Source organism: Lygodium microphyllum, chromosome 27 (assembly GCF_053477565.2).
Source record: "Lygodium microphyllum isolate KBCC chromosome 27, Lygodium_microphyllum_v1.1.10, whole genome shotgun sequence".
In the NCBI taxonomy this organism is placed as follows: Eukaryota; Viridiplantae; Streptophyta; class Polypodiopsida; order Schizaeales; family Lygodiaceae; genus Lygodium; species Lygodium microphyllum.
The window spans coordinates 105,039,611-105,059,820 of record NC_141161.1 but is presented as its reverse complement, the minus strand read 5'-3'; the positions used below and the strand labels follow the sequence as shown (position 1 = coordinate 105,059,820).

Sequence of the window (20,210 nt, the reverse complement as noted above, 5' to 3'; positions counted from 1 at the left end):
CCAATTTTGGGGCCAATAGGGTGTCTACTGTCCAAGAATGTTATGGTAAAGTGTGTATTTCATTTTATGTGCATTTATTTATTGCTGTAATTAAGTGCTTAATCAGGTTAATTCACCCTATTCCGAGAAGGAAGGCTGGTTTCAAGAGATGTTTACTGATGTAGATGGCTGGTTGGAGTGTAAAAACACAAGTACTGTAGGAGTTACCCACTGGGAGAGATGGCAGCAGCCTATCGCTTTGCACCAAATGTTGAAAACGCAGGCTGATCAGGTGCTATGATGACGCAATAGACGGAGACCTCCAAATAGCAGGGTGATGGTTGAAAACAGGCCGCTAGGGCTGGATAGGAATGGGCTATAATCAATGATGGTTAAACAACAAATGGTAGGTGGCTGATGGCTAAAATTTATACAGTAGAGTGAGAAAGTTGCACAAAAGAATGAGACTGAATGGTGGACAGCTGGTCTATTTATAGATGTTGAAGGGTGTCCCAAAAAATTAGGGTTTTGGGGGACCACTCAAACTCTCTCGAACCACCCTTCAAATTTGCGTTTTTAATTACTTAAGCGTGTTTTGGGATTGTTAAAAAATGCTAATAAGTTGTAAAGTGCGTTTTAGCTCAATACCTCCTTCAAGCCCAAGACTAAGCCTAAAAGGAAAGACATGCAATGTATACCTCAAGGCATCCCATCCCAAAGCAGCCAAGGCATTGGACAAAGGGTGCACGTCGGTTGCCCAGTGGCCTACCAAGACTATAGAGGCAATGGTTATCTTTTGGGAACCATTCAGACTTTCTTGAACCGTGCATAAATTTTGCGTTTTTCATTAATTAAGCTTGTTTTGGGATATTTTAAAAACGATAGTTAGCTGTAAAGCGTGTTTTAGCTCAACAACGAGGACTATGCTAAAAAGTTGCCTAAATTTCTCCATTAGCTTGGTGATTCTCTATTGCAATATCACAAAAAGGAGGGTAACAAGATATTTTAGAAAGTTGTGATGAAGTGGGAAGTTTGTGATTGTAAATCCAATGTACCACGAAACCATATAAATGACTCCCTTTTGAGGATATGATTGTGCAGTTGTGGATAAGCTCATGTTACATCTGTGCAGGTGAGCTGAACCATGAAGATGCCTTGCCTCCATTAGCATTGCCTTTGCTATCCATGAGGTGTTGATGTGCAAGGTGGAATGAAGCTAGTCTCGAAGTTGTGCCATGGAGGGGGAGTGACCCATGACTTGTCCTAAGATTATGGTCTCCTCTAGTTCCTTCTTGGTCATGCAAACTATTTGAAGCTATTTCTCAATGGGGACGATACTCAAGGTTTTTAATTACAAGGCACCTATAGATTGCATCGGCATCAGATAGAGGTGTCCATTGTGTGCTCTTTGAAGACAGTGAATGAGCTGCTGGTCGATGAGGGTGAATGCTACTACAGAGGGACGGAATAACTATTATTTAGCTGCAGGGGGAGGGTGAGGATTTAAGCAAGGATGTGCAAGTTAGTGGCTAGGCAAGAGGAGATGCGACAAATGGGAGGAGATTTTGGGAGGTGGCGAGTGATAGGGTAGAATGGTGGAGCAAGCGACGAGTGTTGGAGGTGGGTGCATGCAACATGGTTAGGCATAGGTGATGATAGCACGTGGGCTAGAGGTGGGCGGATAGGGTAGCGTGGTGGAGAGTAGGGTGGGTGGCAAGCATGTATTGTGGATGGTTGTGAGGTTTGAGGTGGTGGTTATGGCACTGTATAGGGGGTGATGTTGGGGAGTAGTAGGGTAGCGTCGTGGGGCGAGTGGCCAGTGGTGGAGGTAGGCGTGCAAGGTAGTGTGTATCAAAATAATAGGTATGCTTTGATACCATGCCAAAATAAGCGACAATGCAGAGAGATAGTAGGGTTTGTGGGGAGTAACACAGAGTGTGTATAGCAAACACTGAGAGAGAAGAGAAACTTAGAAACACAAGAAGAATATGGTGATGATGTATTGAATCATGCTATGAGGAAAAAAGTTCATATAGCAGAGCCCAAGCTTAAAGGATAACTGCACTATCCTATCTAAATCAGGTGGCAAAACCTGGGGGAATCTACACAATGAAGGGAGCAAAACATAGTTCTCCAAGTAGTGGGCTATTGAAATAATCACTGGAAGGTGAAGGACAGCTGACAAGGGAGCGAATTGCAGCCGTCTGATGTTGTCGGATATGTGGAAGATGATCATCAGTTGTCGAGGGAGCAAACTATAATCTTTTGATGTCGGGGAGTGACTTGGGCAGCAAAACACAAATCCTTGAGTGTGGGAGCTCTCAAACGTAGGGAGAGCAGCCCAAATGCTGACGCCAAGTGGATAATGATGATGCTAGATGATGGAGGATGAGCCGGGCTGCAAAAACATAGGTCCTAGTAGCCTTTGTGACAGATGAGTGGTGCTAGGTGATGGAGGAGCTAGGCTGCAAAGATGCAGGTCCCCGTAGCCCCTATGATAGACGAGTGATGAAATCATTGACACTAGGTGATGTAGACTATTGCTAGAGGCTAAGATGTTGACGCCAAGCTAGAGATGATGACATCGGGCAAGGAGAAGGCCTCCAGACTAAAAAGCGCAGATGAAGGTATTAGAAGTGGTGTAGCAATGGAAGTGTAAACATGTGCTGAAATAAACTGCTAAACACGAGACAAAAGAAAAGAAAGAGATAACACAATACATATGAGAACTCAGATAACACAATCCATATACCAAGACATGAGATAGTACAGATACAACGTGAGTCACCGGCTGTGGAGGCACTGACACTTGCTCCCTCTCCCCAGAAACTTTGAAGTGATGAATGAATGTGGAGGAGGGAGATTGACAATAAATGGGCCAAAATAAATGCCTAAAATATGATTGGTTGGCTAGCATTAAATGCTGGCCAACTGGCTACAAATAATGCCTAAACCACAATAAACAATGGCAAATAAAATGCCTAAATACTCTCTGAGCCCAACCTACTATACCAGAAGTACAGACTCAACCATGAGCTGACTAGTGTGCTAACACCCTCTCCCAGATCATGGGGGATCTGATACAATACAATATACAATGATAATGTCGCATCATAGTACATACAACAATGTCCATGAGAGTAGAACCATGGATATCCAAGTAGTGGCTGCGTAGGCCACCACCAAGGTACGTCGGAGAGAAGTTGATGTCGATGTCGATCATACCTGAAGATAAAGAAGATCATAGCAGCTCTCAATGTTTGTCAACAATGCCCCTGATGTAGCATACGTGACCATCTTGTCACCAATGCCATAGCGCATAAATGACCATGGATTCCCCTTCTTTGGCCAGACCGCCAAAGTGTCCCCTCACGTGAGCTCTAGACGAGAGCCACCCGTTCTCTGTCAAGTAACCAACCCATCATGAACCTAGGTGTCAATCCCAACTCCAAGATTTGTACCTGCCAGACTTCGGTCGATGCGTTAGGGATGTCCCTCTCTGGATCCCGTGCATTTGTATAGAAATATAGATGAGGCACAGTTGCTCCATCTCACCACCCTCGCACACTCCCTCTCTGGCACTGGAGAGTCGTGAGGGATGACCTCATCACAACCACTAGAAAGCAGCTGAGGAAGGGGCCACCAAGCCCTTCCCACGATCCGAAGAAGAGGATCCCTTCTGCGCCTTGGACGTTGCCTTGGCCGGAGGATCGGAATCGGAATCAGAGGTAGATGAGGACTTATTAGAGGAGTTCGCATCCCGTTTCGTCGTCTGCATCTTTTTCTTCCTGGAAGCTGCTAACGCTTTACAGTCCTTCCTTAAATGACCTTTCTTGCCACAGTGGTAACACTAGGCCTTTGATTGCTTTGTCTTCAAACCCCTCTTTGAAGCTATAAGAGCCTCACTTGAACCTCCATAATGTGATAGAAGCCTCCCTTGTAGTCGCAAAGTAGCCTCATGCTCAAGTAACATCGAGGACATATGAAGAAAACTGATAGGAGTGGTAGATGTCTGCGCCTGTAAAGCATTCACCACTCCATCAAACTCTTGAGGAAGCTTATAGAGTACTTACTGTACCAACAAGATGTGCCTATGAGAGGACAGAGTGCATAGTGCGAAGCTGGTCCTGGAGTTAGGTAACTCGAAGTAGGAATGATTGGATCGTATCCTTGGGTTCAAACTTCAGTTGCTGGAGCTGGCCATAGAGAGTAACAGCCCTAATGGTGGAAGGAGCCTCGTATATCAACTACAACTTGGACCATAGGTCTGAAGCTGTCGTACAGGACATGATTGCCGGTAGGACTTCTTTGGAAATACACCGAAGTAATGCTGAATAAGCATGGACATCATCCGAATCCCATGTAAGCACTGTCTCCTCATGGTTGTCTTCATCAAAATCAGATGAAACAAGAGAAGGTTGTTGAGGACGTACCATAGCTCCGCCAATCACATACCATAATCTCTTTTGGATAAACCAAGCCTTCATCACCCCACTCCACGTGTAATAATCAGGTCCATGGAGCTTGTCATCAATGGATGTGCATGGAGGAGCCATCTCGAGAGGATTTAGAAAAGAAGTAGAGAAAAGAAGGGATTGGGAGAGGGAACACAGCCAAACCAAGAGCACAGATTGCAAAAAGCAAGAGTTCACATATAGTATAACCCAAAATTTGATCAAAATAAGACAAAAGATGCTGTAAAAAGTCAAGAAATTAGTCAAAAACGGCCTATTAATGCAAGCGCCCAGCTAGGAGGAGAGAGAGAGACACCAAAACGCAGGCTGAAATGGATGCGCAGGCTGTACGGATGCTGACGTTAGCAAAAAAACGCAGGCAAAACTAGTCGCCTGGTTGGAGCAGTAGCTGAGTGATCAGCAAGAGGGAAAACAGTCCTAAAATCAGCCGGAAAACAAAGCAGAAACACAAATCTTGAAATCTGATACCATGTCAGAAGTGGTGCAGCAATGGAAGCATAAACATGTACTGAAATAAACTGCTGAACACAAGACAAAAGAAAAGAAAGAGAGAACACAATACATATGAGAACTCAGATGTATGCTCGGGAAATGGAATCCATATACCAAGACATGAGACAATACAGATACAATGTGAGTCACCGGTTGTGGAGGCACTGGCACCTGCTCCCTCTCCCCAGAAACTATCAAATGATGAATGAATGTGGAGGAGGGAGGCTGACAATAAATAGGCCAAAAGAAATGCCTAAAATATGACTGGTCAGCCAGCATTAAATGCTGGCTGAGTGGCTGCAAATAATGCCTAAACCACAATAAACAATGGCAAATAAAATGCCTAAATACTTTCTGAGCCCAGCCTACTGTACCACAAGTACAGACTCAACCATGAGCTAACTAATCTGCTAATAGAAGGTGGAGCTTGAAGGAGAAGGATGCTAGCACCAAGCAAATGATGGTAACTCTAGGTGCAAGATGCTCCAAATGCAAGGCCCAATGCTTGAACATGGCGCCTGAAGCAAAAGAGGATGGGTGAAGGCAGCTATGAGCCACGAATCACAATGTCCTCTTGAAGGGGTGTGAGGGGAGTGGAAGGGGTTGGTGAGAGAAGGGAAGTGATGGTGGTGACTGGAGAAGGTGGTGAAGAATGATTGAAGAGAGTGTGGTTAGAATGAATGAAGTGACTACCTATTTATAGGCATTAGCTGTCTAGGGTGGCACACCATTGTGTGGGGGTCCACTGAAAAAGTGGCCAAAATGTGGACAACAGCCCTTTTTGGGGTTGTTAGTGTGAAACCCTAAATGAAGTGTGTAAATTGAAGAATTGGTTTCTCAACAATGGTAAAAAATTGGTGATGGTGGCACATGGGCTAGATTTGGGGGTAGACACGGTAGTGTGGTGGACAACAAGGCGGGGTGGGGAGCACGTGGTGTGGATGGTTGTGAGATGTGAGGCTGGTGGTGATGGCAGCACATAGGGGGTGATGGCTTCAGGTTTGTGATTTCAACTGGCATTTGAATCCACTTTCATGGAGCATTCGCCTTGACAATTGTCGTGCATAGTTCCCATGCAATCCTATACTATTCCCTTGGCATGCAAAGAATCTCTTGAGATGAACCAATGAAAACTTTGCTTTCTTTGTAATAAAGTTGCTTAGAGAATGCACAAGGCTCAAGATTTTGAAGGAGAATAGAGAATCTTAGTCCCTAGTATCGTAACGATCCATGTTTATGGTGCAGGGTTGCCTTCGTATGTCGTATAGTACTAATCATATTGTATGATTTGTACTGTATGGTATCGTATGTATCCATACGGAAAAAGTGGCCCTCTTTGGCCACCATATCTTCCCGCTTTTTGCCTATGTGGCACTTTTGGGGGGATGGGAAGCCTTGGATACCTCATCTCAACCCCTTTTCCAACTATGCAAAAAAGACCCTCTTTGGATTCCATCCAGCTGGCAGCCCTCTTTGACTGTTTCACCCTTCTCTCATCTACAAAAGGTGCTCCTCTCCTCCATGCTTTCACACCAATTCAGCAAGCATTTTCCATTCTCATCTTCCTCTTTCCTATCTTGAATTGATTTGTTATTTGTAAAGCTCTAGTCTCTCACTCTCTCCTCTTTCCCGCACCCTATCAAGGCTCAAGTCTCTCCCATCCCTTCTCTCTTACTCTTTCAACTTTACCCCAACCCTCTTCCTCTAAGTTTCAAGACTCAAGACTCAAGCATGTCACTCTCCCTATTCCCCCCCCCCCCCCCTCTCTCTCTCTCTCTCTCTCTCTCTCTCTCTCTCAGGCCTCTCCATCCATCATCGGCACCATGACTCATAAGAAGCACGAGGCCTTTAATTTGCACGTGATTCATGTGGGACACAAAGAAATCCAACTCCCACCATTGGATGTGCAAGTATTGCAAGAAGCGCTATACAAGTGGTGCAACACGACTTCTCCAACATCTTTTCAAGACAAGGGGCAAGTTGCTCCATGCAAGGAGATCCCTCAAAACATTGTAGATGAGATTCTTGCCAAGATGAGAGGGGGATCCACAAGAGGAGGAAGTGGCATATCGGCACCAACTCTTATGCCTACTAATGATCTTTAACCTATGCGGGAGAGGCCTCTACCATTGGTGGTGGGGGCTCCATATCCGCATTTGGCTTCGGTAAAAGACAAAGAGTAAAGGCTCATGTAGCAATGGAGAGACAATCCTCTTTCTCTCAAGCTCTCGGTCATATACATGGATCGGTTGCCTTTCTTAGAGAAAGGCAACGACTTGTAGACATTGAAATTGCATGTACAATGATTGAGTGCAGTCTTGCATTCAATATCCTAAAGCAAGATTAATTGAATGGTAAAATCCATTGCCAATGTGGGTCAATGTGGAGGATGGACCGGTGTCACATACAATGACATGAGGATGAAAAAGATTGATAAAGAGAAGGAGAGGATTGATAGAGCCCTTGATTCTATTCAGGGCCGCGTGGATAAAATATGGTTGCTCCACATTGAGGAATGGAGTGATCATAAGAAACGAGGCATCATCAATATACTCGTCTCATGTCCACTTGGTACTTACTTTTTGTGGAGCATAGATATCGGTAAGAAGGGGAGTAAAACGACTGGCAAATTCATCGACTGCCGCATTCGGTAAGCTATCATTGAGGTATACATTTTCTTTTTTAATTTGTTTCACTTTGTTTCATTATGATTTATGCATAACTATCTATCTCCCTATTCTAATTTCTCTCGAATATCTATCTCGATTTTCTCTTTCCCCTCGAGCCTTAATGCTCACCTCTCTTCATTCTTGAATCTTGAATGTTGAAACTTGAAAGGCTCAACACTCTCTAAAACCCAAGTATTGTTACTTGTAATTTGTAAATTGTGGTTGTAGGTGGGTCCCTCAAATCTGGTTCAAGTTGTTACCAATAATGCATCGAATTGCTGATGCATGGGCCGTTTGTTTGATGCCGAGTTTTCCACGATTGTGTGGACTCCATGTGCAAGGCAATTCATTGTTTGGACTTGCTCATGGAGGACATCAGGAAGCTCAAGTGGGTGAAGAGGATGGTCCGCAACCATGATTGTGTGGACTCCATGTGCAAGTCATTCTTTGGACTTGCTCATGGAGGACATTGGGAAGCTTAAGTGGGTGGTCCACAAAGCTATACCAATTGTCACCTTCTTCATGGTAATGGTAAAGGTGCTTGCGATGTATCATGATCATAGCTCAGTTGAGTTGAAGAAGCCTTCTTTGACTCGGTTTGCTTACATGTATGCTTTATGAGGTGTAGTCCACCTTGCGCCAACTAGTGGTGTCCACTCTATGGAATGAGTGGGATGAGCATGAGATAGAGGAGGCCAAAGCCATGCAACGCTCGTGCCCTAATGAGCAGCTTTGGTAGAAAGTTTGTGCTGTTTTTATTGTCATGACTTCCTTTTATAAGGTGTTACTTATGAGTGATTGCGAGGGGTGCACCATGGGCCTTCTCGTTCACTTCTTTAGAGCAGTATTAGGGGAGGCACGTGCTTGTATGGCGATCACAGAGTCACAACGTGCACATGTTTTAGAGATAGTAGAGAGGAGATGGGCATGGATGCATAAGCCCATCCATGGTGTTGCTGCATTGGTACATCCGGTCTATAAGTCACCGGCGGTCATGGATGATAGAGAGCTTTGTTTGGACTAGCTTACTTATTTGATTCATGTGGTCTCTGTGGATGACCACAATGCAGTGCTAGAGGAGCTAGGATGCTATGTAGATCAAAGAGGGCATGTGGCTTTTGCTTCTCCCACTTGTTGGAGGAGAGAGTTACTCGTGAAGCCTTTATTTTGGTAGCAAAACTTTGGATATGCATTGGAGACCCTTTAGCCCTTAGCTATGATGGTCCTTGCCCAAGATTGCTCTTCGAGTGCTTGTGAGAGAAACAAGAGTGGCTATTCTCTTATTCACATGAAGATTTGCAATCGGCTTAGCACACGACAGTTAGAGCGGTTAGTCTATTTCCGTACTAATTTACACATGATGAAGGCTATGATGAGCATGGATAGTTCGAAGTAAGTAAAGTTTAAACACTCAACCATAAAATTTAAAATTTGTTGTTTTAAACTTTGAACTTTGAAGTTTATACTTTACAATTTAGAATTTAGCATTTACAATCTTATATACATTGTATTGGTGAATGTTGATACATTCAAGTTGATAGGTGACTCTTCCGAGTGTTCATCAGGAGGTGGACGAGGAGGAGGAGATGATTTTGGCAGAGATCTATAGAAAGCTTATAGCAGCAGATACTCGTGACACTCGCATTCAGCGTGCTCGTGGGTGAGGAGTTTGAGGAGGTGATAGCAGGGGCATGGTCATTCAGCGCCCTCTAACATCGAGAAGGGGTGGTTTGAGTGGCTTGCAGACATATGTAAGGCGGTTTGAGTGGCTTGCAGACATATGTAAGGTTGGGATTTATTAGCTCACATTCTGTACCTCATGATAACATCCCTCCCTTGCCTACATAGCTGCCACCTAGGGAGCCATCATTTGATGATGATGGTAACCTCATCAATGAGGATTAGTATGAGTATGTCTCATATTCCGATGTCGAGGAGTCATCTTCAGACTCTCTTGATGAGCACTCCGATGGTTCTGAGGATGATGATGAGGATGATGGTGATAGTGATACCTCATCATAGATTCATAGGTCTCTCTCTTTTTTGTATCTACTATCATTGTATCCACATGCATGATGCCACTGTGATGCACTAGACTGTAGTTGTATCACATGTTTTGCGCAGCCCATGCGACCATTATGGTCACCATCATGTATTCATATTATTTTGTAATGAAATGGTTATTTTCACTTTAAACATGTATTCTATTATTTAATGATTTATGATTAAAAAAAATCATATTAATTTTTTTCGTTCTAATATCATACCATACCTTATAAAATCATAAGGTATCATTTAGTACCGTATTTTCAGATATCGTACTATATTATACGTTTCGTACTACCTGACAACTATATTATGATGTTTACTTTAAAAACAACAACATGACTTGCTATAAATTGAGTTACAAAGCTGCCCAAAAGGTTCCCCACACCAAGTGGAGAAGATTGGTTGTTGTTGACACTCCATTCATGCTGTTAGCTCATGTTCTATGATGGAAACCTGTAATTTCTGCAACAAAATGACAAGAATGGCCGTCTCCAAACTTGGGATCCCCAAAAGTGTGAGAGAAGGAGATTCCAAATAGCCAAGATCAAGCTCTAAATGTGTAACCGGTTGCTCCTTAATCAAATCTCGTTTTTGATTAGGGGCTAATTAATGACTTGATCATTAACCATAAGTGAGCTGCTCGTTGGATCAAACTTAAGCACGGGGTCTAGCTTATGACTTAAGTCAATTGCGTCTTGTGCAAAACTTTCCATAACTCAATTCTAAGATGCAAACTTTCAATTTAATGAAAGTTTCAGATTTCATCTTGCTCCTTTTGCCTTGCCCTAGCACCACATAGTCTATACACTTGTCCACCACATGCACACCGTCAAATCCTTCATTGCCAATGCAATGTTCACCATGGCAAGAGCGAGAGATACTAGAATTGAAGTTCATTTCAATTCAAAATCTTGGCAAAGTTTAGTAACATCATTCAGTTCATTTCTCATTCTGCTAACATGATCTTTTTGTCATAAAGAGGTTGTCATCTTGATGCAAAGTGGAAGCCAGTATTGGCATAAGAAAACTGCCTCTCTTTATGACCCAGAAGTGCAACTGAGCAGCTCAATACTCCTTCTTCATTTGGTACCATTATCCTTAGCTCCTTGTGTGTTGGTGTGGTCTTTTCAATAAGTCTCATGTTTCTGTAGTTGATGTGAAGAATGGGCAGGGTAATCTTTATGATACTGATATCTCTCCAATGACCTGAGGTGTTCTGAAGATGTGAATCTCTCATGTAAAGATTGCCCTACTTTTCACTACCTGTCCTTGTGATCAGTGCAGTCTCTTCCATATTTCTAAATTTGAAACTATTCAGCTCCAGCTTTAATGGTTTGAATGTTCTTCAAGGACCTTTCTCATTATTGAATCTTTGGTACATCCCTTCAAAGCTTTGATTTGAATTTGAACTTGAAATTTGTGCTTTTTGCAACTTTTCTTGAGCTGAATCTGGTTAAGTTCTTGCAAGGATTTCATTGGAGTTGGTGAATGATGCTCCTCCTAAGTGTGGAATTCTCCATGGTTGTCTCTTCTTTCAGATTGTGTTTGCATGATAAAATGATATTTGCCTATCAAATCTTTATATTCTAGGAAGAAGAAAGTAATGCCCCTATAAGTTGGGAGTGAGAGACATAGAAACATAATGACTTTTAACCACCAACATGCATGTTGGCAGTGAGAGACATGAAAACATAATGGCTTTTAACCACTGCATTACCATGGATCCCTATTGAGAAGAGTCAGAGAATAACTAAAAACGTTTGGGCTCAGTGAGCTTAGGTTCCATTTTAAGAAGTTAATGAAAACTCCAACAGAATTCTCAATCATGGAGTTTCAGACAGCAGCAACCTTGTCTTGGAGTTCGGTAAGAGCTCTTATTGAGGCAATCTTCTAGATAGAGAAAGGGCACAGATTGCACTTTAGCACAACATATGAGAGAGAGAGAGAGAGAGAGAGAGAGAGAGAGAGAGAGAGAGATTGCAGAAAGTATTCCTGCACTTGGTTCATCCACATGGTTTCATTAAGGGACAGAATATAATGTATAACATTTTGAATGTTCAACTCGGGATTGATTATGCCAAAGCCTTAGGCCAGTAGGTTGTTATGCTTCAACTTGATCTTGAAAATGCATTTGATCATGTCAACTGGTCTTTCTTGTGGTAGTTGATGTCTACCATGGGATTTGGTCCTCGCATGACCTCTCTTGTTGATACCATTAGTCAGGGTGCTATGGTTCGTATTGCACTTAATGGGCTGATCATAGATGAAATTGCCTTGTTTTATTCTCTTCAACAAGGCTGCCCTCTTAGTCCTTTGCTATTTGCTTTGGTCACTCATCCAATGCTCTCATTGTTGGATAAGCTAGTTGATCAAGGTGGAATTGTTGGTTTGTCTCTTCCCAGTGGTGCCCCACTTTTGGGTCAATCTTTCGTTGATGATTCATTTATGTTTCTTAAGGCCGATTGCATTAATGTTAATAGGGCAATGGTTATGTGGAATCTTTTTTCTTTAGTGTCGGGGCTTCATATTAGTGCTCAGAAATCTACCCAGATTTCTTGTACAGAGAGTGATTTGCAAGCTTTGGATTGGCAAGGAGTTGTGATTTCTAAAGGAGATATTACTCGACACTTGGGTTATCCTATTGGTATGGATGTAGCTCACCGTGCCTTGCTTGATTGAATGTCATCCCGTATACATGATTAGTTCATGTACTGGAAATCTGAAGGTTGGCCTCTTCATGTTAGACTTAAAGTTGCTCAATGCATCATGATCAATATGGTCTCGTTTTTCTTGCCCTTACTTCCTTGGACTAAGAAGTCTCTTTTGCAATTGGTTCAGCCTATCCGCTTCATGTTGTGGAAAAAGAAAGGGAATCATTTGGGCCAGGTGTGGATTTCATGGTAGCATGTGACTACTCCTTAAAGGATGGGCGGGAGGGGAGGGCAGCTTTATTGGATGTTAATTTGCATATGGTTGCTTTGAGATTCGCACTTTTGCAAGCACTATGTGTGTGGAGTCATTGCTGGTTAGATATTGCAAAAAATTTCGTAGAAAATGTTGGCATCTCTCATGGTTGCAGAGTTATTCAAGTTTCTTGGTGGCATATGCTTAACTCCACGAGGCCTATTAAGGTCTCCTAGTCTTTTCTTCTTTCTCATTTGATTGCATATTGGCAAGACATGTTATGTTTTGCAGTTTGGCGCCCTCCTGATCTTGGTAACGAGGAGAATTCATTGTAAGGAGAAATATTGGCTACCTCTAGGTTGTTGGATTGGCTTGATAAAGACTTGCAGCGAGATAAGTTTAATTGGATGGCTCGTTTGGGGTTGCAGATAGTCCACGATGGTGTCATTCCTGGGCAGCCCCGTCTTTATTCTTTCCAGTGATTCGTCAACACTTTCAGGTGCCTTGTGGGTATCATGACATTTGGTCATCCTTACAAGAGCAACTTTTGAGGTACTCTCAATTGCTTACTTTACAGCTCTCGTCTCTTTGGCATGATTGGATGTTTGTGCTTCCTGATGATTTTGAGAAAAGGTAAGCTAATTAGATCTATCATCAGATGGTCAAGGCCAAGAGATGGGTCACTTGAAAGGCTAGTAAATTATGGCATATTCGGGACAACAAAAAGAAGTGGCACGAAAGATTTCTCTAACTTTGAAAGTCTAAGGTTGCTTATCAGGGTAAAGTGTTCATGTGGAGGTTGCTTATTGGGGGTGTTCCAATTGGGGATGTGTTGCATGCTCGCAAGATCTCCTGTGGTTGTCGTGTATCTTGCACTACATGTGATGAGACATTGCTTCATCTCTTTGTCTCTTGCGCTGTTGGTTGATAGATTTGGAGTTTTGTTTCCTGTGTGTGGTCCTCAACGACTCGGCATCAGCTCGTTCGTGGATTATGGGAAGGATGCCTTCTATGTCTGTCTTGCTATCAGATTATTGTAGCCTCTTCCATTTCCTTCGATGGACAGCTCTATGGCATATTTGGTGTACTCGGAATGCCTTTTTTTTAAATTCTGCCTTAGGCATCCATGGTCATGTTGCCCGTGTTCGTGGTTTAGTGTTATGGAAGATCTCCTCTATGGTTTCAGCTGATCTAGTTCTTCCTGACATTGCTGCTCCTTGGTTTGGATATTTTTCGCTCCACTCTAGCTGTCCTCTTTGTGTGAGATTTGTGTATTGGTGCCTTGATAGCCTTTCGCCTTGATTTGTGTCTGTTTTGTTTTTCTTAGCTGACCTAATGGTCTGATGTAAATATTGCTACTTGTTTAATTATCTTCACGAATAGAGAGAGAGAGAGAGAGAGAGAGAGAGAGAGAGAGAGAGAGAGAGGTTTGGTCTTGAGTGACAGGCTTGGGATGCTCTAGTAGCTGTGCCTTTGAAACATGACATGTGGCCTTGGATGCATCCTTCTCAGCCAAGATATACTTATCGTTCTCTTGAACATCTAAACACATGGGCCAGACTAGATAGGATCTATATTTATCAGAGTGATTCTTTTCTCCCTGTAGTCATTGATATGTGGGTTGAGCGATAGCATGTCTTGTCTGATCATTATCTTTTGATTTTGGAAATGACACACCGATCTGTTCATGCCTATAAAGCTCTTGTGGCTCGTTTACCTATTCATTTCAATCATTTCTTTCTGTTGCAAAATCAGTTTCTGGAATGTATTCAACAATTAATTGGTTCTTTTCGTTCTAGGGTCCTATCAGAAGGGATGGAAGCATGGGTTGTTTTTAGGGATAATGCACGTTCGTTATTCTGACAATATGGTATTCAGCATGCTTCCATTTTATGTGCTGAATTGAAGCATGTGCAATATTTGTTGGCCAATTCGTTGTCTTTGTGTCAATCGGGGGATACCATTGATGACTTACTCACATGCATTGAATGGTTGAAAGGGTGAGTTCAATCGGTACAGGAAGAGGAATATGCTATATATAAATTGCTGTCCAGAGCGGACACTTTGCACGATAATAACTATCAAGCTCATCAATTCTTTGCTTGATTACATCAGAAATACGCCCGAGAAAATATTGTGCGTTTGAAGAATGAGCAAGGTGCTATGGTGACAAATCCTGCATCCATCATTCAGTCGTGTGTAGATTTTTATAAATCACTGTTGGGCCCTCAAGAGACTCTCTCTGATGCTATGCACTCAGCTCGCAGATACATTTGTGACTTGGTTAATAATCAGGTTTAACCAGAATGGGTAGCCCTAATGGAGGCTGATATTTTGGAGGATGAAGTGGAAGAGGTGCCGTCTCATTTGCCTAGAAGGAAAAGCCCTGGTTGGGATGACCTTTCTAATGAGTTGTTTTCAGCCAATATTGAACAGTTTAAGGATCCGTTGACTCGCCTGTGTCAGCAAGTTTGGAATTCCGGTGTTATGCCTTCGGATTGGAAGATTGTAGTCATTCGGTTATTGCGTAAGGTTCGCTCTGCTACCTCTTTGAAACAATGGAGACCCATTTCTGTTATGGGCTCTTTATACAAAATCTTCCCAAAAATCATTGCCAACAGATTGCAAAAGGTATTTCCGCATTTGATTCATCCATGTCAATACAGTTTCATTAAGGGTCGGAATATAATGTAGAACATCTTGAATGTTCAGTTGGGGATTGTCTTTGCAAAAGCTTCGGGCCAACAGATTGTTATGCTTCAACTTGATATTGAAAAGGCATTTGATCATGTAAGCTGGTATTTTTTGAAGCAACTAATGTCCACCATGGGGTTTTGGCCACGTATGGCTTCTCTTGTGGATACTATTAGTCAGGGGGCTGTGGCCCGTATTGGACTTAATTGAGGGATCACTGATAAATTACCTTATCTCGGTCCCTTCAGCAAGGCTGCCGTCTCAACCCTTTGTTGTTTGCATTGGTCACTCACCCGATGCTTTCTTTGTTGGATAAGTTGGCTAATCAAGGTGAAATTGTTGGTTTGTCTCTTCCCAGTGGGGCCCAACTTTTGGATCAATCTTTGGCAAATGATTCATTTATGTTTCTTAAGGAAGATTGCTTGAATGTTGATCGGGCAATGGTAGCATGGAAACTTTTTGCTATGGCATTGAGACTTCATATTAATGCTTAGAAATCCACTCTGCTCTCTTGTACGGAAAATGATTTGCAAGCTTTGGGTTGGAATGGTATTGTGATCCGTAAGGGGAATATAACCAAACATTTGGGTTATCCTATTGGTGTGCAAGTAGCTCCTCATGCCTTGTTGGATTGGATGGCATCTTGCATTCATGATAGGTTTATGTATTGGAAGTCTCAAGGCTGGCATTTCCATGTGAGACTTAAAGTTACTCAATGCATTATGATCAGCATGATTTCGTTTTTCTTGCCATTGCTTCCTTGGACCAAGAAGTCCCTACTGGAATTGGTTCAGCCTATTTGATTCATGTTGTGGAAAAAGAAAGGAAATCATCTGGGCCAGGTGTGGATTTCAGCATGTGACTACTCCTAAAAGGATGGGGGGAGCAGCTCTTTTGGATGTTTATTTTCATATGGCTGCTTTGAAGTTTGCTCTTTTGCAGGCACTCTGTGTTGAGAATCATCCTTGACAGATATAGCAAAATTTTTTTATAGAAAGGACTGGCATTTCTCATGGTAGAATGGTTATTCATGCTTCTTGGTGGCGTGTGCTTAACTCTACAAGGTCTATTAAGGTTTCCCACTTTTTTCTCCTTTCCCATATGATTCCATCTTGGCAGGCGATATTACGTTTTGTAGTTTGGCGTCCTCCTGATATTCGTAAGGAGGAAAATTCCTTGCCAGGAGAAGTACTGGCTACCTCCAAGTTGTTGGATTGGCTTGATAAAGATCTACAGCGAGACAGGTTCAACCGGGTGGCTTGTTTGGGGTTGTAGACAGTCCTGGATGGTGTCAGCCCGTCTTTATTCTTTTCGGCGTATTCATCAACACTTTCGGGTGCCTAGAGGATATCATGATATTTGGTCGGCCATCCAGGACAGACTTTTGAGGTACTATCCTTTGCCTATGCTACAACTATTGTCTCCCTAGCGTGACTGGAAGTTTGTCATTCCTGATGATTTCGAGAAAAGGTCAGCTAACCAGATATATCATTAGATGGTGGAGGACAAAATATGGATCACGAGTAAGGCTAATAAAGTATGACATCTTCAGGATAGCAAAAAGAAGTGGCAGGATAAATTCATGCAGCTTTGGAAATCTAAGATTCCGTATCAGGGGAAAGTTTTTATATGGAGGCTACTTATTGGGGCTCTTCCTACTGAGAATGTGCTGTGTGCTCGTAAGATCTCCGCTGGCCGATGTGTATTTTGTACTACATGTGATGAGACAGTGCTTCATCTTTTTGTCTCCTGCCTTGTTGCAAGACAAATTTGGAGTTTTGTTTCCCGTGTATGGTTCTTCTTGACTCAGCACCGAATATCAGCTCGTTCGTGGATTATGGGAGAGATGACCTCCATGACCTCTTTGAGTTTAGATTATTCCTGCCTTCTTCATTTCCTTAGATGGACACCCTTGTGGCTTACTTGGCGTACTCGGAATGCCTTCATTTTTGATTCAGTTTCTGGCATTCATGGTCATGTGGCCCGAATTCGTGGTTTAATGTTGTGGCAAATCTCCTCTATGGTGTCTACTAATCTGGTTCTTCCTAACATTGCTACTCCCTGACTAGATACTGTTCGCTCCACACCAGCTGTTCTTTTGATGTGACATTCCTATGTAGAGTCTGTGTAGACTTTCCTTTATGTCTATCATTTTCAATGTTGACCTGATGGTCTGATGTAAATATTTACTTCTTAATTCAATTATCTTCACGAAAAAGAGAGAGAGAGAGGTTTGCATAGCAGATGGTGATAATGGTTTGTAGCAGCCAAGTGTGGCCTTTTGTGAACATAAGATTGAAGAAAAAACTTTTGCTGATAAAAGAAAACAGTAGACAACTGCAACCTATTGAGTAAAATACAAGACTATTTTTCAGAGGAACAAACTATTTGCTTTACCTAAAAAGTGAAGTTCTCTCTCACACACTTTTTTGGGTGAGACTATGGCAATGAATTATGTCACTTACTTTTTTGGGTGAGACTATAGCAATGAATTATGTTACATCAATGCATAAAGGTAGCTATGTTCAATGTGAACATAACTAAAGTCATAAACGTTGAAAGAAGAGAGACTATTGATTCTGATCAATATCCTGAAATCTGTAGCAGTCATATAGGGACTATTGCAAAGATGTCTTAGTGAAGGTAAAAGCATGAATAGTAATGTCATTAAAGACAATATGAAAATGAGATTTCCAAATGTTCAGAAGTGTCCAGAATTTTATCCAGGCAAGAACTTGAGTATATGCCCATGCCCTTAAAGGAGTAGGAATAACACCAAACAGCGAAAAGTGTTTTCCAAAATGATGAGAAGGAAATGCACCTGTAAATGACCCAAAATCCCATTTATCAGATTATGGACATAAGGGCAAAACTAGATATGTGGAATTGTTTCAGTTGGAGCAGCACAATATGCACAAGAAAAAGTTGCAAGTCTTCTCTAAGCAAGTATAGTTTGAGAAGGAAAAGCCCCAACCAAGCATCTCCATAAGAAAAGACACGATTTAAGAGGGAGTTACATGTCCAAATGATCATCAAAGTTTTCCTTCACCACTTCAATGGCTTATGCAAATACCATAGCAAACTAGCACAAACTTTTACCCAAGGGAAGGGAAAAGATGTCAAAAAACAAATCAAGGAGACAACCATCTTAAGATCATCTGTCTCGTAGGTGATCTCTCACACACACACACACACACTCTTTTGGTATACATTAATAATCAATGCATAGCATGTCACATGTGCACACACATGTTCTGCATATGCTATTAAGCCACCGTAGGTTTCATAGGTTGCAACATGGCATCATGCATGTTAGATTAGCAATCTACAATGTGGCATTGCCACATCAGTAGTATTGTGATGGTCCTTTTGGAAGTTGTCATGAGGACATGTATTTTCGAAACCTCACTTAACATGTGGATTAATTTTTAATCACATGGTTAAGTAAATGCTGCACATGTGAGGTGTAATTGGGTTTAGAGTAAATTTACGAGCTTGGGACTCGAGGAAATCATGGGATGTCAAAGGCAAAAGTTGCTATAAGTTATGCTGCACAAGTATTTGGTGGTATCTGGTGCCAGTTGTTGGTATAGGTCATTCATTTGGCCATAAGTGTCAGTTGATGACACTAGAGAAGTGGCGTTTAATGGTACCTAACACCAATCAAATGGTCAAAGATGGCACAGAGACACTCGGGAATGGAAGTTGCCTATCCAATTTAATTATTGGGCAGTTAGATTATTTTTTAGGGTATCGAAATAATTATTAGATTAATTTTCAGTAAAGATTGAAAATTTATGTTTAATTATGGATAATGCTGGAAAAACCATTTGGAAAGGTTGCCGCCTGTCAAAAATACCCATGTAAGGCTAAAAAACATATTTAGAGACTCGAGAGAGGGATTTTTAGTGTATTCAGCCTGCAAAGAGAGAGGGAGAAGATGATACTGATTTGATTTGCAGCCATTGGAGGACTTTTTGGGCAACCAAGCTAATCAGATTATTTTTTAGGGTACTGAAATAATTATTAAATTACTTTTCAGTATTTAAAGACTGAAAGTTTATGTTTAATTATGGATAATGCTGGAAAAACCATTTGGAAAGGTTGCCACCTGTCAAAAATACCCATGTAAGACTGAAAAACGTCTTTAGAGACTCGAGAGGCATTTTTAGTGTATTCAGCTTGCAAGAGAGAGGAAGAAGATGCTGTTGGTTTGATTTGCAGCCATTGGAGGACTTTTTAGGGCAGCCAGGGGTAGGAGAAGACCAATCAATAGCAAGTGGCAGCATCTACAAGCTGTTGAGATAGGGCAGCAACAATAAATGATTGATTTTCTTCAGTTCTTTGCATCTACAAGCTGTTGAGAAAGGGCAGCAGTAGTAAATGACAGATTTTCTTCAATTCTTCGCCAAGAAAGTTTGAATTTTCTCTCTCCTCAGGATTCTCTCTCATCTCCCAACCTTTCTACAGCCTTGCTCCAAAGATTACAGCATCGAGATCACTAGAGGCTGAGAAATTTCAGATTTCTCTGCAGTAAACCCTAATCTGCAGAGCAAAAATTAGGGTTTAGCAACAGCTTCGGCAAGCGTGCCAAAAATTGGAAGCTCGAAGACTTGGATTCAAGAGGGCTGAAGTTGTTTTTAGCCTATTCAAGTGGAGGGACTAGCAAATAATTGAATTTGGGGCATTTTCCATCTCCATCAAAGCGGGTGAAGGCCAATTGATTGCCTGAATCAAGGGGCAAATCAGATTAAAGACTTGTTGGTCATTTTGAACAGCAAGGGGAGTTGGAATATCGAAAGGGATTGGGAGAATCCCATTGTGCATCAAATTCTTCTTCAATTAAGTTAAATAAATACTGAAAGGGGCACTAGTTTTTGGGGCCAACAAGGTGTCCAATGTCCAAGATTATATGGTAAAGTGTACTTTTTAGTTTTTTGAATTTGTT

At 41.9% G+C, this 20,210-nt stretch overlaps 1 protein-coding gene across 1 annotated transcript in view; it reads left to right on the top strand.

The window, feature by feature from the left end:
* LOC148012681 (uncharacterized) overlaps positions 1–20,210 on the top strand; it is a 131,518-nt gene that overhangs the window by 41,384 nt on the left and 69,924 nt on the right. The gene's annotated exons all lie outside the window — the stretch shown is intronic.